Genomic DNA, 18,623 nt, shown 5'->3' on the forward strand with positions numbered 1-18,623 from the left:
ATCGATTTCTATGTTCTTGACAGAAAAGCATGATATTTTTCTTTTGGTGATTGAGTTTTTGGTGTGTTCTTGATATTTTACGGCATTATCATCACCATATCATCACTACCGTACCACGGTGTCGTTTTGTGCTGTGCCGGAGATTATAACGTGTCGTGTTAGAAGGCGTGCTAGGCTGGGATGTGCCAGAAAAATAAATGTGCTGGCCCGTGCTGTGGCTGTGGCATGCACATTTATTTTATATTTTCCAACATCAATGTTTTCCAAATATTTAGGTATTGTATGTGTTATTATGGAAATAAGTTAACATAACGGCAGTAAAATGTCAATAATCGACTAGAATAAAGTTTTTTTTTTGTGAAAAAATATACACAAAATGTGATGTATTGTGCTATGTTTTGTAGTATTTTATATATTTTATGGCGTGCTTTCTTAACGTGATGTGTTGTGTCGTGCCACATGCTAATCCGCGTCGCGTGCTGTGCTGGGTTACTGTGCCAATTAGTCAAACCCAACACGTCCCATTTAACTAATGTGCTATGCCCTGCTGGGCTAAATCACGTGTTGAGCTGGGCTGTGCTCAACTTTTAGCGTGCTGTGCTGGGTTGTGTTTGTGTTGGCACAGCCCATTTACACCTCTACCTATGCCCTTATGAGTTGGGCAAACCGCATTCTCGTGGCGGGCGAAGTACTATTTGTCCCTGCTGTATAAATATTTTTAAGTGGTTGGAAGTACCATTCCCGTTAGATTTCTAACTAATTAACAGAATGACCTAGAAAGAGGAATCGCGCCAACATTGGGTGTGAAAGCCAGGCCCCACTAGCACGTTGGATGCAAGTCGGCACATTCGGTGTCCATGGATTGGATAATGGGGGAAGTTAAAAGTTTGTTGTACGTCTATATCCACTAAGCTGATAGTGTTGTAACTTAGTTGTCAACATCAATACATAAGTTGATGTACCGATATATTCATTAGTTTATATCGGCTCACACCAATATCTACAGTTAGTAATAACACTGTCTCACACCAACCATAATAGTTATTAGTGTATATCCATAAATTAAGAAGAAGAAAAAAAGATGGGAGAAAAGACGGGACTGAGTTCTCTTTTTCATTTCATTGCTATTGTTGCATTTCAAATCGGCTAGTATTTGTAGCCACTCAAAGAAAACATGGACTTATTGCACAAAAACACGTGCGTATCCAACTGTTATCTAACAAGGACCTCGTGGCATGCATATTTACACAATGCAATTATGGATAGAAATGAAGCTCATATCCAATGGTGGTCAGCCATCTAATATTGTTTGGGCCCACATTATATAACACTTTCCTTGGATGACCACCATTCTAATGATGTTGCTGCACAGGAATAACTCGCCCGGATAAGTTCTGGTCCAATGAAATAAGTACAACACTTCGAGTTTTTGGTGACCGTATATTTTCCAGGAAAGCTGCTTGGAAACACTTGAATGTTGGAAGCTCACAAAGATATTGTCGATGTTACTGACTTTTCTTCATCAAAATCTTTTCAGGAAAAACTATATACGGTAAAACCCGAATCCAATAATACGGGCGATTATTAGATAACCGCATCCTGGAAAAACTCTATGGATACACATCACTTTAGATGATGATTACTGTTCTAAGATTGTTATCTCATTAAAAACCTCGTCAGGAAAATCCTCGGGGAGAAAACCTGAACGTAGGAAAACATGAGTTCTCAGAACAATAATAAACCCGCAGATGCTGCCTCGTTAAAACCTTGTCTGGAAAAACCCAAAGGGACAAAAACCAAGACGAAGGAAAAATAGTACAACATTTCAAACTGCGGATGGAGGTGGACTCGCATGCCTCATTAAAACATCGACAAGGAAAACCCAGTGGGACAAAACCTTGACTAAGGAAAAAGAGTACACGACGTAATGTCCATCATACCCAATATCCATAGTCTTCTGTGGATTTACTCCCCCTGATGAGAAGCCTTATCAGTTGATCATTGTGCTCGATGATACTACATAGAAACCACGAACCATCCTTTAATGTCTTTAGCAGCTCCAGTTTCCTTTAGTGGAGAAAATCAGTCTGATTTTCTTGTGTGCAATTTATCAATGATCTTCTGATAGTATAACCTTTTATTCTCCACTAAATTTGTCTGAACAATCGTAACTGATTGGAGGAATAAAAGTATCTTCTATTACCATACTATTAGCTAGGAGAATGCTTAGCTGCTTCAACAAACCTGTTAAAGATCAAAAACTCAAGCAGTCCGATTAAATTTTCTCTGTGGAAGACATCCAGCGATCTTTCATACAAAAGATCAAGCTTAGTGGTACCAGGAAGATGAAGGGGTTATCTTCGGACCAATGTCTCGATATTGGTATTGGGACAGAGCCAGGCTTACGTGTTTACCACAAACCCAATATCAGGTATCTATAGCATATTTCAGCTGATATACCATTTACACATCTTTTGTGTAATGCAAACCACCGAGTGATACACTATCTTTGTTGAGGTGTAAGCCGATCAATCTTAAATGTATGAGATCGAATGACTGAAACAATGTCATCTTGTCCATTTAAACATGTCTAAACCCTTAAGGTTGACAAAATTAATGGACTTCCATCTACAATGCTCAACCAACAGATTGAGACCTTGTTTTACCGAGAATTCATCTCGAACTCTTGCTTTAAGCAATTTTGTGCTTTTGAGGACTCTTCAGAAGTTCCAATAAAGCATATGTTGTATAAATCAAATCTAGTAAATGCACAATTTTATGAGCATATAAGATGGCTCCCATATCCCTGGATAATATAAGAATTCACTTAGATGATCGCCCATTTTCGTCCTTATCGAGCAAATGCATACGACATGGTAATTCTACTGATAGGTGGAAAAACTTTAGGAATTTATATGCAGTTATTTGTACTTCACACAGATTCGCAATAACCACATCCTCTAGATGCATGTTGAGTCCTTTAAAGACTGCCAGACAAATACCAAAGAGGTAGTTGCATCCATAATAGGGAATATGTTTCTTTGTAATCCATTTCATATTTTTGTGAAAGAATTTGTGCCATTTGTTGATTTTGATTTTCTCATTATGCGTAAACATCCACCTATAGCCACTAGGGTTACATCATCGGACGTCGATACTACAAACACCCACATGTGGCTAAGAGTAGCTCACATTATCGAGCGTTCTGGTTGCAGTACCAAAACTATGCATTTTATGATAAATTGTTATTCTGCCTGAATGTATCCCTTCTAGTTTAGCCAATCATATCTTTGATGACATCCCAATATAGAGAGTGGTTCAACACCAGCATCATCTATAAAAGTATCGTTGGATACTTCGAGTATGTCACCAACAATCATTGTATTGTGATCGCAAATTTCTCTATTGCACACATGCCTTATGGATATCCTCTCATTTTGAGGTTCCATAACTGTTGCAAGGATGTTCTCATATAATGAGAATTGTGCTCACAGAAATCAGATCTTCCTTTGACAGTCTCCTTAAGAGCACTATCTTTAAATGATTGTGACTGGTTCTTTCCTTTTAGGAGAAGCAAAATATTTTGAGTCAACCTATATCCATGCTCAAGGTGTGTTTTAAATGAAACACTTACTACAGCTTCTCAATAAGCAACTTGGTTTGCAATTTCTGAAGATAACAAATCTTCTGCATGTCTTTCATTTCTGAAAACATCGAGATGAGATACATCCTGGTTTATTTTGTGCAAACCATAATAATTCACGCCGTTTCTCAGGAGACAGCCTTTCCTGCCCCAAATGGTGAAAAGATTTTCTCATCAAATTTTCAAACCTTGTAGTAGAGTACTAACAACAGCAGAATGTAGCACGTCTCGAACATAAAACATAACAATGGTTTCATGAGTAATAAGTTCAAAATGCTTTATGAATGAAGTAACTAGACCATTTAGTGAATGCACAATAACAACAGGTATACACACCATCAATGCCCAAAGCATCACTAGGATGATACAACATCAATAACTAACAAACAAGAGTTTCATTTAATATCTATATGAGTATAGATATACAGTTACCACCCAGTTGACAAGTCGAGTCACGTATGACTACCAGACCATACTTCTGTCAACCAGGTTAGTGGTTGTGGAAACTCACTTTCATAGGGTGGCGCTACAAGCAACCTAAATTAGTTTTCTCAATACTCTATCATATAAGCATCACATTTGCGACTGATGCTAAGACTAAGGTCTCAAAAGCGTACAAAAGGGAGAAAACACCCCAATATGAACTGAGGTCTACATCTTCCAATCATATAAACGTTTTATATAATTCCTTTGCAAAGGGGGATATCTATCCACAACAATTTCAGTAGCTACTCTGAACATTATCGACTACCAGTTCATAATCATCTAGTTAATGATCTTACATCATTCTCAAGAGCATGAGGATATTTTAATCCATTGGTACCATATTTCAGTATGCGGATATTATTCACCACGAAATATCAACGCAAACTAAATGGATGTGCTCCTCGTCAGGAGATATATCAACTCATCACTCAAAGAGAATATGGACGTCATCTGATTATATTGGCATACCTCATACAAGAGGTTTTCGTCTATGATTCTAAGCATATTTCCAGACGAAATAATCGTTGCGATTACATGGAAAGCGTTGCAAGGACTTTAATATATGCTGAATCAAGCAAGCGTACTCTTGCTAAATCAAGCAATAGAGTAATCTCCAACACCTCAGGCATTTCTCGGTGTGAGAATTTAAATGACACACAATTGGAGTTAACCAATATCGTCGACGATTCTCCCCCTAATCCTTAGGCGGGAATGCCTAGTCAACAGAACCCTCAGTTCCGCATTACTCTACCTATCAAGGGAGCAACTGGGTGCAGAAAAGAATTCGCATCCCAGGAAAGATAACCAATCAATTTTCACTCTCGTTTACTGTCCAGCTGGAATAGTTTTAAAGAATTTAAATTTTCATGTAAAATTAACAGTAAACTGTGAACGAATTTTGTAACCACATACACTATATCAATATCAGTACCAGTCCTGCCAAGACGACCGATAGTGATCAACAACAATAAACGACATTTCAGATGCACGTATCGTGTTTGTCACAACGATAGCAGAGCTTTACCAGGCTCAGAGATGGCTTATTCAAACCAATCATTATGCTACCGTCCCGTATATTTCCACTTCTGGTGGTACGGTGTTAATCAGGTTCTTAAACCCTAGAACTATTGTGGTTCCCATATTCAAGAATAAGCCTACCACAATTGCATCTTATTTGCATTCACCATTCGTGATTTTGGGTAATAGCTCAGGCGACGAGAAGACATGATATTAACGCTAAATATCATTTAAAGAAATGCAACACTCATTATCGCTCGACAATTGTATATCTACAAGGCGCAATTAACATATGCAGCACTCGTTTTTGTTGACACAACATTTACAAAGTGCAAATTACACACTAGCTTTATAAAGCTCGTCGAAGCATATAATAGGTACATATTATGCACGCTGTAAAGATAGCGGGAATACATAAGGGCGCAAATTGTGCGACCCTCCTTATTGCTCGCGCAACATTTTATACGGTGCATATATCTTCTCTAAAAATTAAGCGAAACTATTTACCACAAAAACCAATGGTGAAACGAGGAAGAAAACATTCAATGCAATATATACGGTTGTTGATGGTGGTTTTTAGCTTAGCGTCAAAATCGTAAAACTGTATATCTGACATGATGTCATTATGACCATTAGCACATCTATTGAATCAAACAGCATGCCTACGTAAGAATTACCGGGATACCCCTTTTTTTTTACATGGGTCATGTTCCACGGCAGAACCCTTAACACTGTCTGACATCATCTATGCCAAACCCTAATTCTCATGCTACCGCGCCAAGGCATGCCAACCATGCCAGCCGCACCACTGTGCCAATGGCAGACCATGCCATCCACGTCTCCGCGCCAAGGAATGCCAACCATGCCAGCCGCACCACTGCGCCAATGGCATGCCATGCAAGCCGCACCTCCGCGCCAAGGCATGCCAACCATACCAACCGCACCACTGCGCCAATGACATGCCATGCCAGCCGCATCATTACACCAATGGAAAGCCATGCCATCCGCACCTCCGCGCCAAGGCATGCCAACTAGGGCTGTCAATGGGTACCCATTACCCGAACCCGATATATTTGGGTCCGGTTCCGGGTCCTAAAGTTGGACCCATTAGCTACTTAGGACCCGGCGGGTAATTACCCGGTTGGACCCGAATTTAAACGGGTTCAAATGGGTAATACTCGTTGGGTACCCGCGGGTATCGGGTACCCGTTTATTCATTCTTTTATTCATGTTTTTAGCAAAATTACAAGTATTTTTGCTAGTTTTAGCTTTGATATTTTACTCATTTAAATTTTTTCTCTTACATTTAACCTTTATTTAGTACATTAATAAGAAATAATAATAAATTTTTATAAAAATTACTTAAATCCAAGCCAAAAAGAGAAATATATTAAGTTTTTGAGGTTTTTTAAATAGTTTTATTAAGACCCAATGGGTACCCGGAACCGACGGGTACCCGGGTATTTAAACGGGTCCGGTTCTGGGTCCACAAGTTTAGGAACCGGACCCGGAACCGGACCCGACCATTATAAGTAGGGTCCGGGTCTAGTGATACCCGGGAAGACCCGGACCCGTTGACACCCCTAATGCCAACCATGCAATCCGCATTACATGTGCCAATGGCATGCCAACCACCTTGCTGCGCCATACCATGCCAGCCTTTCCTATGCGGCTGCCAAAATGAAGGCGTGCGATGATCAACGGCCACCCTTCCATCTTAGATGCAAATCTTAGCCGTCTAAGGTCGCCAAAAAACGCATGGTAACCTTTGGCCCAACGCCAAAACCCTAGTTTGGCCGCTCCTAAACCACGCCAAGGCATGCCGACCATGCCACATGTGCCAATGGCATGCCGCGCCATCCACCTTGCTGCGCCTAAGCCATGCCATGCCGGTCTTACCTTCTCGGCTACCAAAATGAAGGTGTGTGATGATCAACGACCACCCTTCCATCTTAAATGCGAATCTTAGCCGTTCAAGGTCGCCAAACAACACATGGTAACCTTTGGACCAACGTCAAAACCCTAGTTTGGCCGCGCCTAAACCACGCCAAGGCATGACGACCATGCCACATGTGCAAATGGCATGCCACGCCATCCACCTTGCCGCGCCTAAGCTATGCCATGCCAACCTTCCCTTCAAGGCTGCCAAAACGAAGGCGTGCGACAATCAACGGCCACCCTTCCATCTTATATGCAAATCTCAGCCGTCCAAGGTCACCAACCAACGCATGGTAACCTTTGGCCCAACACCAAAACCCTAGCTTGGCCGCGCCTAAACCACGCCAAGGCATGTCGAATATGCCACGTGTGCCAATGGCATTCCGCTCCATCCACCTTGTCGCGCCTAAGCCATGCCATGTCGTCCTTCCCTTCGCGGCTACCAAAACGAAGACGTGCGATGATCAACGACCACCCTTCCATCTTAGATGCAAATCTCAGCCGTCCAAGGTCACCAACCAACGCATGGTAACCTTTGGCCCAACGCCAAAACCCTAGTTTGGTCGCGCCTAAACCACGCCAAGGCATGCCGACCATGCCACATGTGCCAATGGCATGCCGCGCCATCCACCTTGTCTCGCCTAAGCCATGCCATGCCGGCATTCCCTTCGAGGCTACCAAAACGAAGGCGTGCGATGATCAACGACCACCTTTCCATCTTAGATGCAAATCTTAGCCGTCTAAGGTTGCCAAACAATGCATGCTAACCTTTGGCCCAACGCCAAAACCCTAGTTTGGCCGCTCCTAAACCACGCCAAGGCATACCGACCATGCCACATGTGCCAATGGCATGCCGCACCACCCACTTTGCCGCACCTAAGCTATGCCATGCGGGCCTTCCCTTCACGGCTGCCAAAACGAAGGCGTGCGACAATCAACGACCACCCTTCTATCTTAGATGCAAATCTCAGCCGTCCAAGGTCGCCAAACAACGCATGGTAACCTTTGGCCCAAAACCCTAGTTTTGGTCACGTCCAAACCGCGCCAAGGCATGCCGGCCATGCCACATGTGCCAATGGCATGCCAGCCACCTTGTCGCGCCATACCATGCCGGCCTTCCCTATGCGGTTACCAAAACAAAGGCTGGCGACGATCAACGACCATCCTTCCATATAAGATGCAAATCTTAGCCGTCCAAGGTCGCCGACCAACGTATGGTAACCTTTGTACCAGTGCCAAAAACTTTGTTTTGGCCACGCCCGAACCGCGCCAAGGCATGCCAGCCATGCCACATGTGCCAATGGTATGCCAACCACCTTGCGGCGCCATACCATGCCGGACTTCCCTATGCGGCTACCAAAACAAAGGCTTGGGAAGATCAACGAACACTTTTCCATCTAAGATGAAGATCTTAGACGTCCAAGGTTACCAGCTAACGCATGTAAACCTTTGGCCCGACGCCAAGCCCTAGTTTAGTCGCTCCCAAACAAAGCCAAAACCCTAACTTTTGTCCGCGCCTAAACTAGGCCATATTAAAGCCGTACAGGCCAAGCTTTCATGCCACTGGCTACCAAACGAAGGGGTGCAATAATCAACGACTACCCTTCCTCTCAAGATGCAAAATCTTGACCGTCGAAGGTCACCACCTAGCCGGAAAGTCTCCCAAGCTCAACTTGCCGAACAACAACATGCTACATGTTTTCCACGAAAACACTCGAGACATAAACACATGTCACAAACTGGGGGATGCTCATTGGGTATTGATTTGGCGGTTTACAGCGTGCGGCGTACACTACGCCCGTTATAAGACAGTGTCATAAGGATGAGGCGGTTAGTAAATACAAGGGGTAATAGTGAAACGATTTCTTTTATGGAACATCAATTCCATGCGTTACCGGTTACCACCTCCTCCCATTTACTCATGCGTTTTCCAATTCTTACGAGACCAGAGTACGTTTCACTTCGACTTGTATAAATAGGTCTTACCTATTTCCACCGAACAACAAGTTCAGGTCAGGAGGATACAACACTCAGAAAATATTTGCTAGCTTTCCATCTGTTAGCTTCCCACTTTCTGATACAATTCGTGAAACAACTACTCTTCCACAATCAACTATTCTGGTCTCAACACTATCTTCGCTTCCCTCCCTAAAACCAACCCATCTCCTTCACTTTGTGACCGAAGCAAGTCTGGAACGGCCATTTCTTGGTTTAGGACGGATTTGTACAGATTGATCTCTCGAATCTAAAGTACTCCCTTGCTGTAAATTGTTTAGGGTTTAAACTAGTTCCTCACCCACACACCCGAAATTACCAAATACAGCAGAAATCGTTTTCACCCGCAAACAATTGGCGACCACAGTGGGAGGTTGATCTTTCAATCACAATGTAAATTTTCAATCTTCAATATCATACCTCGACCCAGACGTCAGGACAGTAAAATCAAACGATCCGTTCAGGAATCGACGACTCAGCTACTAGGCGGCTCGATTACCAGTCGTGACACGGCAAGGGACGACTGGGGACTTCCGAGGGGTTAGAAGCAAACGATCCGCCTAGGTATCGGCAACATGACAAGGAATGACTGGGGACTTTCCACAGTCACGGCGATGTTTCCCACAAAACTCGGTCTTACATCTAGGAGATTCCTTTTTCACCAGAAGATCCAAAAACCGAGTAAGTATTGCCTATACAAATACGTGGTTTACTACTTCAGGTTTTCACGGGAATGATGAAACCAATAGTCATGTTATGTTTCATCTCATGCTCTCTGTCGACAAGCAATGCTCACGATTCAGTGGCTTTCCTGGGATGTTTGCACCATTCGCAATCGTAACCAAAAAGCATCGTTATTCTAAAAACAGTTTGTTCCAAATAATAAACCAAAACCCTCAAGGTAACATTTGTCTGTCAAACCAAAAATCCAGGAAATCAAAATCGTAAACTAGGCGTTTCATTTTCCTTTCAAAAAAAAAACCTAAAATAAGAAGTTCAGATGACAGAAATGCGTTCAAAGAAAGTTTTTCAACAATGTCTTGCTCTTCTTGGAAAAAGCCTCTGTCGTGATTTGGAGATCCGCCCTCTTCAACTTCAGCTTCCTGGACAACTTTTCGACTTCCGCTTCCTGCTTCTTCACCATATCCGTAAAAGGACCTTCGACTGTTTCGGCCAGCAACTTTTCAACCTCAAAGAAATCTTCAACGAACCAAGGAACATTGAACTCGAAGTTTACACACGTGTCACGAAGGAACCTCTAGCTCGAGACTACATCCTCAGAAACAGTATTACCAGTCACATTGCACATGTCGTCAATCGAAGACAAAGCTTCCCCCACACGCTTAACCAACGAAAATCGACTAGTAATTTTCTTGGTCGTGGCGATATGTCCGTAGATTTCCCATATTATGGTGTATAGAGCCGCGTGTTTGGATGGCACACTAAATCCCATGATCAACACATGAACCGGATGAGAAACTAGATATGGAGGGTTGAAAGTGGCTCCCGCGACTGCATCAGCAACCGAAAAGGGATTCCTAACGACAATTTCACCTGAGGCCACTGGAGTACTCTCCATTGTCTGAGTCACAACGAGGTTTTCATCTCGATCAACATCCATTTCAAGGTCGCCCGGTGCGGCTGTCACAGTTGGAGACAAAGCTATATCTCCTCCAGTATCCGTCTCAGGGCCATCTTCAGAAACGGCTTTCCCCTATGATATCACGGATTAAATATTTTCCAAATAGAAAGGAAGAGATAAAGAAGAAAAAACGTGCGGGAGACATACTGATTCGCTTTCAGACCGACTAGAGGAAGATTCAGCACTACTGTCGGAAGAACTACTCTCGCCATCACTGGACTCTGAACTTTCATCCTTCTCGGGTTCCCCATCCCCATGGATAGGCTCAGCACCGCCACCCTCCATCTCGAGAAACGATGTTTTAATATCAAGAGGAAAAGCATAGTACCCGCATATTAGATGAACTGAAAGTCGGTTGGGCTGTCGAATCTGACTGGGAACCGTCTGCACGGATTTTAGACCTCCGCTTCTTCACTTGGGGACAATCTGCATTCGGGCTAACAGATTTTCGCTTAGTCGAAGAAGAATCCCTCAGCAGTGGGTGCTCCGCTAAAACCGCAGGACAAGGCTTACCTCGACGGTTTTCTACCACATCATTCACGAATCCATGGATAGCGAGAAACTCATCATGCCAAAATATGTTATATTTGGATGTTGTTGATGGAATTCATTCCGCGAGCGGAAAAGGGAAACTTTTACCCGACACAAGAACACTAGCATCGAGAAAGTTGGCAACGAGTCTTCTGGAACAACCGGCTGACGAACGAGTGGGACCCCTTAGTCAAAACCCATATTCCGAGCCTCCCTATCGATATTGTAAGAAACTGCTTTGCAAGATCCTTGAAAGAAAGACGACACATGACCCGGCGTGAAGCTTCGCATGAACACCATCTCTCCAACACTCATATCCTCTTTATCAGAAGACAAAGACATGCTCGGAGCAGGAACAAAGGTATTGATATGATTTATGGACGCATGCACCGGAGCCCATGGAGGATCGTGTGCGAGTTTTCAAGGAATCCAACCAGGTTCGAACCAATCTTTGGGGGCCTATTCGACCAGCTCAGTATCCTAGAACCACCCCAAGACTCAGGAAGTGCGTACAACGGTTTTGGAGCATACCTTTCGAAGTGCTCCCACAACCACGCTTGGAGAAATGCGGCATGAATATACGAATCCACTTTCATGTAGCCATTTGAAGCGCACATGTCCGCGACCAGATGATCCAAGTGTGTGTATAGAGAACCAAGAAACAAGCCGCCAATAGGGAGAACGACACCTTTTTCCAATTTTATGGAAAACTTGATAAGTTCCTGTCTTATCTCGTTCTTACCAGAGTCGTCATCGAAAATATCTCTGAATAACCAAAGAGCCAAGAACGCTGCAACATGAAGTGTACTATTTTTCTGGTTTGGCTCCAACTCATCAGAAAACCATTGAGACATCCACCAGCCGTAGAAGCACCTCGTCTCGTTTTCTTTTCGAACGAATCCTTTTGATTAAGCAACCAGAGCGGCACGCATTTCTTCTTCATCTGCAGACAACTTGACATCGAGGTTTCCTATTACGGGAAGGTTCAACAAGACGGCCATGCTCTCTAAAGAGATAGTCATATCACCCCACCTGCATATGGCCGTGTGAGTGTCGGACACCTTCTGGAAATAAAAGCAACCAAGCCTGGAATATCTTTCCTAATTTGAAGCATTGCGGAAGCCGCGACAACATCAATAATCTGCGCCTTGGTCAAACTGACTTTTACACATTCCTGGCTCATCATGAATCGCATCCATTTCTCAAAGGGAAACAACGGACTCACACAGATTTTAAAGTCAATGGGAGAAGCAGAATAATCTTTCCTCTGAAGACAAAACCTTATTACACCTCCAATCCGAACTGGCCGGGCCTCTCCTTCACTTTCCGGACCAGTCAGAAGAATAAACACATACTTGGGATGATTTTTCCTAATTGTGGCGGATGTTGTAAAGAACTCATCGTCTATGTTTGGATTGGAATTGCCAACATCTTTCGGTACGACATAACTTTTCTCAAATGACATCCTAACAAAATTCTCTCACGCTACTTTCACCTTAGAAATAACTATAATGGAACAATACAAAGAGAAATTATTACAAAAAGTGCATGGAAATTATTTTATCAGACACGAGATCCATCCTGGACGCAAACCAATTTGTTGCAAAGTCATAATGCGCATGAGCAAAGAAATGGGGACTGTCAGACCCTGCATCACCACCTCATGCCAAGGCCGTACGATGCAGCAGGAAATTTGCGCCCGGACGAGGAGGCGCGCCCCACCATGTAAACAATACACACGGACACACCAGGAAAAGGGAGGAAACGCTAGGATATAGGTTTTCATGGGAAGGGAATGGCAGTTACTAGCTCATTCATGCCTACGTTGCACAATAATTGAGGCGGCCAACATTACTACGTTAATCACGCTTAAATGTTACTACAAGTTCACGCAAAGCATATTTACGGCTACGATTCATACCAACACAAAAGAACAATATTTTTACAAGTTCATGAAAAGGTATGCCTACATCTAGGGTTTGCACTAACACAAGAAAACAAGAAAAACAAGTTAAAGAGGAAGTGCTGGAAGACATACCTGAGATTCGCTCGTCCGCTTTACTGTTACCACATGGCCAGAATAAAAAAAAATATAAAGGTATGAAATAAAAGGAGAAGCCGACCCCCTTTTATAGGCATGGTACTTGGGAGTTTGAATAAGGAAAGGACTTTCTATTTGAGTCAAGTAAGGAAAAGAGGCAACCGGGCCCGCGAAGACAAATCACCATGTGAAGCCGTCCGCGCATGCTTTGCCTCACCAAACCGCGCCATTGCCTTGGCCCCACCACGCCAAGTCGTCCACATGCTTTTCCTCGCCAAACCGCGCCTTTCCTTGGCCCCACCATGCCAATCCCTCCGCGCCATTGCCTTGGACCCACCATGCCAAGCCGTCCGCGCCATTACCTTGGCCCCACCATGCCAATCCGTCCGCGCCATGACTTGCCGCGCCAACACCAACAACTCGCCAAGCCAGCGTCATGATGTTCCCTAACCCATCCAAGATGATGCATGGCCAGACTAAGACGACGATCTTCATCTCACCACTTCACGGTCTACACCACAAATAAAATCTACGCAAGGCCGCCAAACATGAGGATCATGAACTCTCCTTACCTCTCGAAAAAGTTTAGTCGGACTTTCTTGACCATCTTTTCACGACCTGTCATTTCGATTTTTGTCCTCGCCTATCACCATCTTATGCTTACCTCGCAACAATGCTTCTATTCCAAGCTAAGCAGGGGACTTAATGTTGATGGTGGTTATTAGCTTAGGGTCAAAATCGTAAAAGTGTACATCTGACATGACGTCACTATGACCATTAGCACATTTATTGAATCAGTCAACATGCCTACGTAAGAATTACCGGGGTACCCCCCCTTTTTTTATATGGGTCATGTTACACGGCAGAACCCTTAACATTGACTGACATCATATATGCCAAACCCTAATTCTCATGCTACCGCACCAAGGCATGCCAACCATGCAAGCCGCACCACTTTGCCAATGGCAGACCATGCCATCCACGTCTCTGCGCCAAGGAATGCCAACCATGCCAGCCGCACCTCCGCGCCAAGGCATGCCAACCATACCAAGCGCACCACTGCGCCAATGGCATGCCATGCCAGCCGCACCATTGCGCCAATGGAAAGCCATGCCAGCCGCACCTCCGCGCCAAGGCATGCCAACCATGCCAGCCGCACCACTGCGCCAATGGCATGCCATGCCAGCCGCACCTCCGCGCCAAGGCATGCCAACCATGCAAGCCGCACCACATGTGCCAATGGCATGCCAACCACCTTGCTGCGCCATACCATGTCGGCCTTCCCTATGCGGCTGCTAAAACGAAGGCGTGCGATGATCAATGGCCACCCTTCCATCTTAGATGCAAATCTTAGCCGTCCAAGGTCGCCAAAAAACGCATGTTAACCTTTGGCCCAACGCCAAAACCCTAGTTTGGTCGCGCCTAAACCACGCCAAGGCATGCCGACCATCCACATGTGCCAATGGCATGCCGCGCCATCCACCTTGCCGCGCCTAAGCCATGCCATGCCGGTCTTCCATTCTCGGCTACCAAAACTAAGGTGTGCGATGATCAACGACTACCCTTCCATCTTAGATGAAAATCTTAGTCGTTCAAGGTCGCCAAACAACGCATGGTAACCTTTGGCCCAACGTCAAAACCCTAGTTTGGCCGCGCCTAAACCACGCCAAGGCATGCCGACCATGCCACATGTGCCAATGACATGCCACGCCATCCACCTTGTCGCGCCTAAGCCATGCCATGCAGACTTCCCTTCACGGCTGCCAAAACGAAGGCGTGCGACAATCAACGACCACCCTTCCATCTTAGATGCAAATCTCAGCCGTCCAAGGTCACCAACCAACGCATGGTAACCTTTGTCCCAACACCAAAACCCTAGTTTGGCCGCGCCTAAACCACGCCAAGGCATGCCGACCATGCCCCATGTGCCAATGGCATGCCGCTCCATCCACCTTGCCGCGCCTAAGCCATGCCATGCCGTCCTTCCCTTCACGGCTACAAAACGAATGCGTGCGATGATCAACGACCATCCTTCCATCCTATATGCAAAACTCAGCCGTCCAAGGTCACCAACCAACGCATGGTAACCTTTGGCCCAACGCCAGAACCCTGGTTTGGCCGCGCCTAAACCACGCCAAGGCATGCCGCCCATGCCACATGTGCCAATGGCATGCCGCGCCATCCACCTTGTCGCGTCTCAGCCATGCCATGCCGGCCTTCCCTTCGCGGCTACCAAACGAAGGCGTGCGATGATCAACGACCACCCTTCCATCTTAGATGCAAATCTTAGCCGTCCAAGGTTGCCAAACAACGCATGGTAACCTTTGGCCCAACGCTAAAACCCTAGTTTGGCCGCACCTAAATCACGCCAAGGCATGCCGACCATGCCACATGTGCCAATGACATGCCGCGCCATCCACCTTGCCGCGCCTAAGCCATGCCATGCTGGCCTTCCCTTCACGGCTACCAAAACGAAGGCGGGAGACAATCAACCGCCACCCTTCCATCTTAGATGCAAATCTCAGCCGTCCTAGGTCGCCAACCAACGCATGGTAACCTTTGGCCCAAAACCCCAGTTTTGGTCACGCCCAAACCGCGCCAAGGCATGCCGGCTATGCCACATGTGCCAATGGCATGCCAGCCACCTTTCTGCGCCATACCATGCCGGCCTTCCCTATGCGGTTACCAAAACAAAGGCTGGCGACGATCAACGACCATCCTTCCATCTAAGATGCAAATATTAGCCGTCCAAGGTCGTAAACCAACGCATGGTAACCTTTGGCCCAACACCAAAACCTTTGTTTTGGCCACGCCCAAACCGCGCCAAGGCATGCCAGCCATGCCACATGTGCCAATGACATGCCAACCACCTTGCCGCGCCATACCATGCCGGCCTTCCCTATGCGGCTACCAAAATAAAGGCTTGCGAATATCAAAGACCACTTTTCCATCTAAGATGCAGATCTTAGTCGTCCAAGGTTACCAGCTAACGCATGGCAACCTTTGGCCCGACGCCAAGCCCTAGTTTGGTCGCGCCCAAACAAAGCCAAAACCCTAACTTTTGGCCGCGCCTAAACTAGGCCATATGAAAGTCGTACCGGCCATGCTTTCATGCCACTGGATACCAAACGAAGGGTTGCAATAATCAACAGCTACCCTTCCTCTCAAGATGCAAAATATCGACCGTCGAAGGTCACCACCGAGCCGGCAAGTCTCACAAGCTCAACTTGCCGAACAACAACATGCCACATGTTTTCCACGAAAACACTCGAGACATCAACACATGTCACAAACTGGGGATGCTCATTGGGTATTGGTTTGGAGGTTTACAGCGTGCGGCGTACACTACGCCCGTTATAAGACAGTGTCATAAGGATGAGGCGGTTAGTAAATACAGGGAGTAATGGTGAAACGCTTTCTTTTATGGAACATCAATTCAGGCGTTACCGGTTACCACCTCCTCCCATTTACTCATCCGTTTTCCATTTCTTACGAGACCAGAGTACGTTTCACTTCGACTTGTATAAATATGTCTTACCTATTTCCACCAAACAACAAGTTCAGGTCAGGAGGATACAACACTCAGAAAATATTTGCTAGCTTGCCATCTGTTAGCTTCCCAATTTCTGATACAAGTCGTGAAACAACTACTCTTCCAGAATCAACTATTCTGGTCTCAACACTCTCTTCGCTTCCCTCCCCAAAACCAACCCTTCTTCTTCACTTTGTGACCGAAGCAAGTCTGGAACGGCCATTTCTTGGTTTAGGCCGGATTTGTACAGATTGATCTCTCGAATCTAAAGTACTCCCTTGCAGTATATTGTTTAGGGTTTAAATTCGTTTCTCACCCACACACCCGAAATTACCAAAATCAGCAGAAATCGTTTTCACCCTCAAACAACGGTTCTAGCATAATATCGGAAAATCTCCAATTTCGTCCATCAGGGTCGACGAAATATAAATTATCAAAGCTAGAATACAAACACATTCTTTATATCTTAAAAGAAATTGTCTCAATATCCACTGCAGGTTATTTCAAAGACCGCTGATAGAGACTGGCTAACCATGTTAACCCGGTGTCCATTTTCATCGCATTCCACTCCTTATGCCGAACTACTATGAATTCTAGAGATTATTATAGCAAAGGAATGTTAAAATTTTGCTATCCTTCAGGATGCAACAAATCCTCGCTCTGTCGATATTAAACCGTTAACACCATAAAACTCAATGGTGTACCAACAAATGTAACTTTATTCTCTACGCTATCCAAAAGGACGCGGAAAAACCTTCCGTTGGTTGGCTAAAACGGAAAATAGAAAAATCCACAAAACTCAAATATTTGGTTAAATTCGGTAATCGAATAACATCACAAATATGAGTCGTTGCTAATACGTACCTATTTTGGATATCTCTTCATGTACCATACAATTTTCCGTGCTCCAAATAGCACATACAAGACACCATAAGATGTCTAACTTTTTCTTTAACAAATCCTAATCGAAATAGAAAAGAAAGTTAGACATAATAAAAATTGTATGCATAAAACTATTTAGAAATAATCAAATTAAATATGCAAAGGTTGAAGAGAATTATCCTTTTCCGCATCGTCAGCCCCAACGCCGATTACCGCAAAGCAAATTCGTGCTGATAACGTGTTGTAAATTAGTTGTCAACATCAATACATAAGTTGATGTAACGATATATTCATTAGTTTATATCGGCTCACACCAATATCTACAATTAGTAATAACACTGTCTCACACCCCTAGTTAGCAATTCGGGAGTCGGCAAACGTACGGAACGACAAACGTACGAGTATTATACGGTTTTGTAAATTCCAGATTCGGTCCAAAATTCGATCAACGGGACGTGATTCGTTAGTAATTCGGAACGACATACGTACGTGTATAATTCGATTTATAAATGTGAGTTCGGCTCTGAAAATTCGGTATCTATATATAACAAATAATTTGTATTTATAAGGTCATAGACCAATTTTTATGCATATGTGTGAGTTATTTAAAGAAAAAATAAACTTAATATGATGATATTAATAATATATACAACATTAGTTATCCAAGAGGACGTCGTATGGTGGTTTAGATGCTTGGTTAGTGAGTTTGAGATCTCTCTCACCTTCACCTTCAAATCTCTTCAGTCGTTTTTGTTTCATAAAAATTACAACACGTCTAATATTCGGTCGTGTATGCTCGGGAGGCAGTAAAGCCCAAAAAGTGGGGTCTTTGAAAAGTAAAATCTAAAGAATTTATGGAGAATTAAACGGACGTATCATTCAGGATACGTAAAATTCGTAAACAATTCGCGAATAA

This window comes from Papaver somniferum, unplaced genomic scaffold (genome assembly GCF_003573695.1).
Source record: "Papaver somniferum cultivar HN1 unplaced genomic scaffold, ASM357369v1 unplaced-scaffold_10, whole genome shotgun sequence".
NCBI classification, from domain to species: domain Eukaryota; kingdom Viridiplantae; phylum Streptophyta; class Magnoliopsida; order Ranunculales; family Papaveraceae; genus Papaver; species Papaver somniferum.